The sequence below is a fragment of the Canis lupus genome, chromosome 4 (assembly GCF_003254725.2).
Source record: "Canis lupus dingo isolate Sandy chromosome 4, ASM325472v2, whole genome shotgun sequence".
In the NCBI taxonomy this organism is placed as follows: domain Eukaryota; kingdom Metazoa; phylum Chordata; class Mammalia; order Carnivora; family Canidae; genus Canis; species Canis lupus.
Genome location: NC_064246.1, coordinates 34,685,797 through 34,695,634, shown reverse-complemented (window position 1 = coordinate 34,695,634; position 9,838 = coordinate 34,685,797). Strand labels below are relative to the sequence as shown.

General features: G+C 50.8%; 1 long non-coding RNA gene across 1 annotated transcript; it reads right to left on the bottom strand.

Annotated features, from left to right (window-relative positions):
• Positions 1 to 3,117: 3,117 nt before the first annotated feature.
• On the bottom strand, positions 3,118 to 9,688 carry LOC112651483 (uncharacterized). Its single transcript, XR_003130834.3, has 2 exons — positions 9,414 to 9,688; positions 3,118 to 5,597 (listed from the first exon to the last, which is right to left on the bottom strand). It is a non-coding gene; the product is annotated as an uncharacterized LOC112651483 (long non-coding RNA).
• Between the last annotated feature and the right edge of the window lie 150 nt (positions 9,689 to 9,838).

The window sequence follows — 9,838 nt, the reverse complement described above, 5'->3', positions numbered from 1 at the left end:
CCCCGCCCCCACCCAAGTGTCCCCCAGGACACGCCCAGGTGTCCCCTCCCCCCCGCTCCGCCTCCCCCCCCCCCCCCCGCCGCAGGGCTGGAGCCCCGCCCGCAGCCCCGCAGCCCCGCAGCCCCGCAGCCCCACCGCCCGCGGCCGCCAGGGTTCCAGCCTCCCGGGGACCCCGACCCCGGGCACCGCGAGGCTGGATGTCTCGGGGGACACGCAGGGCTGTCCAAGCAGGTGCTTCCTAAAAGTCTAGGCGTGCGTTTCCGTGTCCGCAGGCGATAGTTTGTCGGGGTTCTTGCCCGAATACCATGCAGTCGGATCCGCTGCCCAGCCCGCGCTGGCGGTGGCAACAGTCCCGGACCCCGTGGGGCGTCCGCACCCGCGCGCAGCGCCCGAAGCCCACCAGGAGCAACCCGTGATGCCCAAGTCAGCGACGTGCTCCTCTCCAGAACGGGGGCATCGCACGCTCCCCCCTGTCCTCGCAGAGTGCAAGCAAACGGGATTTGGGATCCCGGTTGTACAAGTAGGACTCCACGTGCCGCAGGCTCCGCTGGGCGGCCTGGGGGGGGGCGCGGAGGTGACCTGGGCACCACCGTGATCCTGGAACGCGGCGGGTGTCTGCACAATTCCCCAACTTCCGTATTTAATCCACTAAATCCTCCTCCCAGGCACAGCCTGGTCTTCCAAAAGCTTTTGCCCCAAGCTGGGAAAACCCAATAAAGGAATGATCATTTTTCAGCCATGGGAGCCAGCCTCGCTCATACATAATGAAGCAAGTCACACAAAGGAAAGAATTCTTTCCCATTCTCCTGGGAGAGGCCCCTCAGCCCAGGGAATCTTCGGAGCTGCCCAATCACCCAAACTGTGGGCCAGCCCAGGGGGTTAGAGGGGGGTGGAGGTTCACGGAGGAGCCCTCTTACCGCCCCGACCCCCCCCCAAGACGGAGTTGTCACCTGAAGAAATGCCAGCCCAGGTTATTCATGAACATTTCTTACAAATCCCGATTCCTGCATTTTCTCTGCCCCAAGTGCCAGTTTCGGATTCCCTGGGTCAGCTGAGTGACACAAAGAAGGGACAAAGAACAGCTTAGAGGACCACCCCTCTGGATAACACCTGGATGCCGTCAGAGGACCCAGTGGACAGGGTGGGAAGAGGTTGCACATCAACCCCTTTGGCCTCGGACTGGTAAATAAGCCTGGCCTCGTACACACCCCTCTGCCCCTCTGCCCTCAGTGCTCACAGATACTTGGTCTCCCAGGCTAGTTAGACCTTCCTGCAGGCACTAGACCATTCTAACTCCAACCCGGTCTCTTCCACTAAACACCCCTGGGGGCTCAACCAGATCCTTACTCCTCCAGGACCTCTGGCTGGAAAGGACAGCAAAAGAACAGGGTGGTGGTAAGCACCCAGGGGAGCTTCTGCTTCATGCCTGTGACCTGTGGAGGAAAACAGTCACCTATTAAGTAGCTGAGTGATCATGGGCAAGTCATTGATCTTTGTTCAGTATTCCTTGAGTTTCCCATTGGCAAAGTGGCCAGAAATAGAACACTCCTGGGATGCCTGGGTGGCCCAGTTGGTTAAGCATCTGACTCTTGATCTCAGGGTCATGAGTTGAAGCCTATGTTGGGCTCCACACTGGTCTTGGAACCTACTTAAAAAATGATAATAATAAAATAAAAGGAAAGGAAAGAAATAGGAGCACCTGGGTGGCTCAGTGGTTGAGCATCTGCCTTTGGCTCAAGTCATGATCCCGGGGTCCAGGAATGGAGTCCTACATCGGGTTCCCCACAGAGAGCCTGCTTCTCCCTCTCTCTCTCTCTCTCTCTGTCTCTCATGAGTAAATAAAATCTTAAAAAGAGAGAAAGAAATAGAAGATTCCTGGAAAGAAGGAGATGTGGGGAAACCTGCATCGTAAGCTCAGCATCTGGAAGCCTTCTCACACGTTCTCCTGAGGCTCCACTATATGATGGTAGAGAGGGAACTGTCACCACCACACTGTCATCTGCCCTGGAAGTGAAATGTCTGAAACTAAATCACCTTGGCATCCTGACTTGGGTGAGCTGCAGTCACAGGCAGATTGGCTTTCAGAGCAGGTGACAGCCCAGTGGCCTGTCTCCTATCACTGGAGGCAGGCAGTCAGCTAACACCGCCTCACTGCTGGGATGGATCCTACTCCCAGCGTGGCACCCCACGGCCGCCTGCCTGGGAGATGAGCCCAAGCCGATCTTCACTGACATTAAATAGCCTTGTTCTGCTCCCACTGTTTCCATCTCAAGGATATCAATCCCTAGCCTGCCCGTGGCTATCAGACTTCTTTTTCAACATTTCCGTATCCATTTTCCAAACTTAGAAAGAGGCACAAAGCTCCAAGACGACTACTTTTATTTATTTATCTGACAGAGAGAGGGAGTGCGTGTATGGCTACAAGCTGGGAGGAGGGGCAGAGGGAGAAGGAGAGGGAGAAGCAGGAGCTGGGCAAAGTAGGGAGCCCAATGTGGGGCTCGATCCCAGGACCCTCGGATCATGACCTGAGCTGAAGTCAGATGCTTAACCAACTGAGCCACCCAGTGCCCCTGTATCTACTTTTTAGATTTTTTTTTAAAGATTTTATTTATTTGAGATAGAGTCTGTGAGAGAGAGCATAAGCAGGGGAAGAGGCAGGTGAAGAGGGAGAGGAAGACTTCTGCTGAGCAAGCCCAATGTGGGGCTCTATCCCAAGACCCTGAGATCATGACCTGAGCCGACAGTTCACTGGCAGAGCCACCCAGGTGCCCCTTAATTTAGAATTTATAGAAACAAGGAATGGAGAATGATTGACTTACGTGGGGGGGGGGGGTATGACTCACTGGGTTCCACAAAGTGGAGAGGGAAAAGGACTTTCCAGGTTGAGGGGGCTGCATGAGTCCAGTGGAGGCCTAAGCCCATTGGCTGGTCTGGTACAGCTGGAGGGGAGACGCATTGCCTACAGGGTGGAGGGGAAGTGGTAACAACTATAAACACCAAAGCCCATCCCAGTGGATGTGAAGTATCCCATAGATAGTGGGGAGTCTTTTTTAAAAGAGGAAACTGGTTTGCTGAATTTATGCTTTAAATCATTTTGGTAGCTGTGCAAGGGTGAAGTAATTTTTTAAAATAGATTTTTTAATAATAGTTTGAGGTTCACAGAAAAATTGAGCATATAATACAGAGAATTCCTATATTCCCTCCCCTTCCCATAGTTTATTATTTTTGTCTTGAATTAGTGTGGTATATTTGCTACAGTCAAAGAAGCAAGACTATGCATTAACTCAAGTCCATAGTTTATATTAGGCTTCACTCTTGTCTTGTACACTTCTTTTTTTTTAAGATTTTTTTTATTCATGAGAGACACAGAGAGGCAGAGACACAGGCAGAGGGAGAGGCAGGCTCCCTGCAGGGGGCTCGATGTGGGACTCGATCCCAGGACCCCAGGACCACGCCCTAAGCCAAAGGTAGACGCTAAACCGCTGAGCCCCCCTGGGGGCCCCTGTCTTGTACACTTCCATGGGTTTTGACAAATATGTAATATGTACCCACAATTATAGTATTAGAATCATTTCAAATCCCCTAAAACTTCCCCCGCATTCCACTCCTATTATTCCCAGTTGCGCCCTGTAAGCCCTTGGCAACCACCTACTGCGACACTGTTGCCTTTTCCAGGACACCATATGGTACGTGGACTTTCCAGACTGGCTCCTTTCTCTTAGTCATATGTATTTAAGGTTCTTCTGTGTCTTTATGTGCCTTAATAGAGCAGTTCTTTCAGTAAGCCTTTAAAAAGTCTTTTCCTTTGATAAATATTTACTGTACTTCTGTATCAGTACTGATAGAAATATAATACGGGTCACAAACTTGCTTTTTCTAGTAGCCACTTTAAAAAGGCTAAAAAGAGGGATCCCTGGGTGGCTCAGTGGTTGAGCATCTGCCTTTGGCTCAGGTCGTAATCCCTGGGTCCTGGGATCGAGTCCTGCATCGCGCTCCTGCAGGGAGTCTACTTCTCCCTCTGCCTGTGTCTCTGTTTCTGTGTCTCTCATGAATAAATAAAATCTTAAAAAGCCTAAAAAGTAGAGCAGATGAAATTAATTTTAATAACACATTCTACTTAATATATTCAAAATACTGTCATTTCAGCATTTAATCAGTGTAAAAAGTATTGAGATATTTTATACATACATCTTTTGTACTCATCCTTTTATTTTTTTTTATTTTTAAAGATTTTATTTATTTATTTATGATAGACAGAAAGAGAGAGAGAGAGGGGCAGAGATACAGGCGGAAGGAGAAGCAGGCTCCATGCAGGGAGCCCAACATAGGACTCGATCCCAGAGTCGTGCCCTGGGCCAAAGGCAGGTGCCATCCAGGATCGTGCCCTGGGCCAAAGGCAGGTGCCATCCAGGGATCCCCTGCTCAGCCTTTTAGTATAAAATTCAGTGTGTTCTATTTTTTTCAGCACGTCCCCACTTGGACGGGCCACATTTCCAGCGCTTAGCAGACACACGCAGCAGGACACAGCAGCACTGTGCTGGGTGCTGAAGACAGAGCAGGGGACAAAAGGACAACGTCTCTGTCCTCACATAGTTGACAGTCTAGTCAATGATACAGAAGTAAACACACCATTTTGGAGGGCGAGGTGCCCGTCAGTGGTATCATAGGCTGGGAAGCTGACTTAGTTTGCCGGGGCAGTCAGGGAAGCTTTTCCGAGGCTGGGAACCGAGGAGGAGGCATTAACCATCAATTATCTATTGCCACAATAATGTAGTATAACGAACCACTCCAAAATGCACAGGCTTAGCGTAATAACTATTCATCATCACTCCCGAGTCTAAAGTCACCTGGGCAGCTCGTCTGGCCCCAGGTGGGCTCGCACACGCGTCTGTGGGCAGCAGCGGGTCAGGTAGGTGGCGATGCCAATCCTGGCTTGGCTTGAGTGTCTGAGGCCTGCTGGCTGGACTGGCGTAGGATGACCTCAGCTCTTTTCCATGTGGCTTCTCAGGCTCCAGCAGGCTAGCCCAGGCCTGTTCTTACGGTAGAGGCGGGGACCCAAGAGAGAATGTGCAAGCATTCAAGGTTTCCCGAGACTCCAGCTCAGAACTGTGTCACTTGGGCACGTTCCTCGGGCCACGCCAAGCTACCAGGCCAGCCCAGATCCCGCGAGGAGCTGTGAAGTCCCATTACAAAAGGTGTGCACTCGGGGGGGATGGAAAACTTAGGCGATTTCTGTCTTCCATCCTCCGTATTACTTAAAAGGCTTTCAATTCCACCAGGAAGTTATATGTAAAAAAGAATATTCTAAATTTGTATGTGACCAATAAAATATCCTCAAAATATATAAACACGAAAATAGAACTACAGGAAGAAATGGACACGCTCGCTCCTGACGGCGGCTGGTTTCAGGGGACCTTTTGCCATTATTGACAGGTCCAGCACACACACAGTTAGTGAGGACATAGAAGGGCCGAGCACATTCCCGAGGAATCCAGCGGACACATACAGCAGACGTTGTGTGTGAGGCTCCATTCTAGGTGTGCTGGGCATCTGGCAGTGAACAAGTCAACAATCCCTGTCCTCCTAGAGTTTATAGGCTGGTGGAAGGAAACAAATGATAAGCCAGTTAATAGGTAAGACAACTGTGAAGACTACCATCAAGAAAAACAAAGGGGGTGGATCCCTGGGTGGCGCAGCGGTTTGGCGCCTGCCTTTGGCCCAGGGCGCGATCCTGGAGACCGGGGATCGAATCCCACGTTGGGCTTCCGGTGCATGGAGCCTCTCCCTCTGCCTATGTCTCTGCCTCTCTCTCTCTCTCTGTGTCACTATCATAAATAAATAAATTAAAAAAAAGAAAAACAAAGGGGGAAGGGGAGATGAATGCTAGGCTGGCGGGGAGAGGGACTTAATTTAAACGGCACAGTCAGGGTAGATACTACCCAAGAGACACCTGAGGCCTAAAAGCAGTGAGTCAGGTAGGTGCTTATCTCCAGGACTAGAGGAGGGAACAGCAGCACAGAGGCCCTGAGGAGGAGCTGGTTTGGCAGGTTCTAGCAGTAGGCAGAGGCAGGCCTGGTAAGGTGTGCACCCTGCCAGGAGTGCTCAGGGGCCCAATCACCTGTGGCTTCATAGTTCACAAGACCATTTTGGATTTTAGTCTTGGTGATGGGAAGCTCCAGGAGGGCTTTTGTTGGGGGTGGGGTGGGTAGGAAGGACATCGGGAGCATTAGGGGTGAGAAGATGGCTGTTTGAAGACAATGGTCAGGTCGCCAGACCTTCAGAGGTTGCTGGGTATCAATCCTCGTCAGGCAACGCGTTCCCAGGGACCTTTCCTTGCTTTGCCTTTCAACTACCTAGACAGCAGTTTATTCCCCAAAGGATGTCACCATCTCAGGAGAAACATATTCCAATTATTCTGGAAAACAAGGTAATTGTGACTACAGTAGTGTTCATTTTCTCAATTCTCAGAATGAAAACCGATCCAAGGTGAGAACAAAGGGTAGCTGCAGGTAGCACTCCTCTCCCCCTTGGGAAAACCTAGTCAACTATTTATGGAGCTACAGGTTACTGAAACTATTGTCAGTTCCAAGTCACTTGCAAGATACAATCTTACAACAAAGACAAAGGTAAATGGGGGAGCATTTAAGCAAATACTTACTGAGCACCTACTATGTGCTGATTTAGCAGGACAAAGATCCTTCCCCTCATTGGGAAGATAAACATGTAACATAAACACAAAAATATGTGAGTAGTGAGCATTAGGACTGGGGTGTTACAATTCGAAATGGCCTGCTTGGGAGGGGAGACTACTTGAAAAGTCCTTTCTACCTCCTATGGGCAGAACAAAGAGAAGGGTTGGGGAGTGTCAGGGAGGTAGGGGTAGGGCCTGGCCCTTACACAACCACTATAACATGCAAGGGTGCGATTTGTAATTTATAATTTCATTCGCCGTCCTAAGACAAGGAAACATTTCCTGTAACCAGTGTGATCATCTCTGACTTCTGGTTCTCTGAAGTGAATCGTGTAAATTGTGATACATTTTACTACGCACTATCAGAAAAAGTTTATAGGGCTCTATTTAGCAACTCCAGTTCTGACAGTTCCCATGCCTGGGCTAGAACAGAGACCCAACAATGGCAGAACAGATTGTTCTATTAGTTTTCTTTGCAGGATTTTCTTTTTTCAGCCGAAACAAAGTATGAGTCCACCTGAGTGGCCCTGCCTGAAGAAGGCCCAGGGTTTGAATTTCCTCCAGGAGGGGCCTTAGAATAGGCAGTCTTTATTTTTTTATTTTAAATATTTTATTTCTTTATTCATGGGAGACACAGAGAGAGGGAGGCAGAGACACAGGAGGAGGGAGAAGCAGGCTCCATGCAGGGAGCCCGACGTGGGACTCCATCCCGGGTCTCCAGGATCAGGCCCTGGGCCTAAGGCAGATGCTCCACTGCTGAGCTCCCCGGGCGTCCCAAATAGGCAGTCTTTAGTGTGAGATGCAGGAGAGCAGAGAGCCCTAGCACAGTTCCGTTCAGAATAGACTACGCTTCCACAGACTAAACACACACATATCATTTTGTATTAGATTCAACAGTGTCGTAAGTAGTAATGGGTATCCCACGACCGGTGCGAAAAGATTTGATTTCCTCATTAGCTACCAAGGGAGTAGCAAATGCCAACCTCTCAATTTCCTCACTTGTAAAACAGGGATAACAGGCAGGGATGCAAATGAAAAGCCTGGCATCATACCTGTTGTATAATAGGTTCTCTCTCTCCCTTCCCCCATCTTAACAAAGATCAGAGATTAGGCATATCTATAGGCATCCTTTAAAAACTAGGGCTTCTCGATCCTTAATGTGTAGACCAGTTCCCTGGGGCATCCTGTTGAAAGTGCAGATTCTTTTTTTTTTTTTTTAAGATTTTATTTATTCAGTTATGATAGACACAAAGAGGGGCGGGGGGCAGAGACACAGGCAGAGGGAGAAGCAGGCTCCATGCCGGGAACCTGACGTGGGACTTGACGTGGGACTTGACCCTGGGGCTGCAGAATCATACCCTGGGCCAAAGACAGGCGCTAAACTGCTGAGCCACCCAGGGATCCCCAAAAGTGCAGATTCTGCTTCAGTGGAGTTGGGGCCCGGGGTTCTGTATTCCCGACAAGCTTCCAGGGTAATGACATGCTGCTGAGCTGGGATCACTCTTTGAGTAGCAAGAATTTAACACAATGCAAATTCCAAAAACACAGTTACTGCACAAAAAGCCCCTCAGTGGGCTCCATGGTTTGTCTCTTTCTATAAAAAAATTAACTCTTCTACTGAACGCCTCATGTGGAGTCACTTCCCCAACCAAGTAACCAGGCCAGGTTATAAAGAATACATCTTTTGGCGCAGGAGGGTTCACAGCACTACTTCTGCGGGAAGATCTTGCAATGGTCTCTCCACCGCTTCTGGCTTTTTGATCTTAGCCTTTTCCTCTGATGATAATTACCCTTTAATTAGCACCCACCACTCTGTCATCTGAGTAATTATAGTAAGTGCAGCTTGCACCTCTGCTGGCAATCTCTAAACGAAAAAATGATAAAATAAGATCCTGTATGCTGATGTTTTTTAAAAAGGCCCAAACTGACCCAAATACAAGTTTCTGCACACTCTGCCCAACACAGACCTGCTATAACTTCCAGTCCTGTAAGCCATCGAGAGTTGGTTTATTTTGAAACAACCAGGACAAAGTACGGTCATGATATTTTGGAAAACTGTAGATGTCAGAATACAAATTTTGCCAGCTGCTGCAGCAGCAGCAGCAGTGCAAAAGCAAAAACAATTCAGGCATTATAAACTCCACCTTAAATTCCTAGTGGGAAGGGCCGCAGGATCTCAGAAATTACTTTTTTTTTCTTTATTCGGAGTTTCCCCGAATCTATTGGAGGAATCCGGTTAACTCAAAGCAGATTACCCACATTGGAGGGAGAAGGGGCAGGGTTTTCACTAGAAGCAATTAGTTTTCTAATTTCCCAGGTGCACTCTTCCATTCACCACCCACCCAACAGCAGGGCCGTCCAGGCCCGATGAATCATGAGCCTCTCTCAGCACGAACTGCCTGTACTACTTTCTAGAACGCTGTTTTCCCCACTGCAGTCTTAAAAAAAAAGAAAAAAAAAAAGACAGAAATCCTCCCTAAATTTCCAATTTCTGCATCGGGGATACATTGACACGGAAAAAAAAGAGCCCAAGAGCACGGAGGAGCGCCCGGTGTAAGGGACATCCGAGGGGCTGGGGCAGCGGGCCGCGCAGGGATGGGAGGCGCGCCGCTGGCCTGCCTTGCCCCCTCGCCCCGCACCTGCAGGAGCCCTTTGCAAGTGCATCTCGGACTCCAAACGATCTGACAAAGCTGGCAAAACTTTTTTTTTTTTTCGTTCTTACGTAACCGCATCACCGTTATCACACCGCGCAAGGTCAACGGTGGTTCGTGTCGCCGGGGTCAGAGCCGGGGCGGCCCGGGCCGCAGCGGGAGCATCTCCCGGCCGGGGTGACGTCATCCGCGGTCCCCGCCGTCGGGCCGCCGCCCGCCCGGCTCCCGAGCTCCCCGCTCCCGGGCAGGCCTGGCGCAGCTGCACCGCCCGCCGTCCCCAGGCTCCGGCGGGTCCCTGGGGGGGAAGCGATTGACACAGCTGCCTGCGCCGCGCCCCCGGGGCCTCTCCCGCAGCACCTGCGTCTGTCCGCGGGGGGCCGGGCGCTGAAAGGGGGCTGCGAGCCGCCTCCCGGGCCGCCGCCGCCGCCGCCGCCGCCGCCGCCGCCCGCGCCTCCCGCCGCCCGCTCCCGCGCCCCGCGCCCCGCGCGCGCGCGCG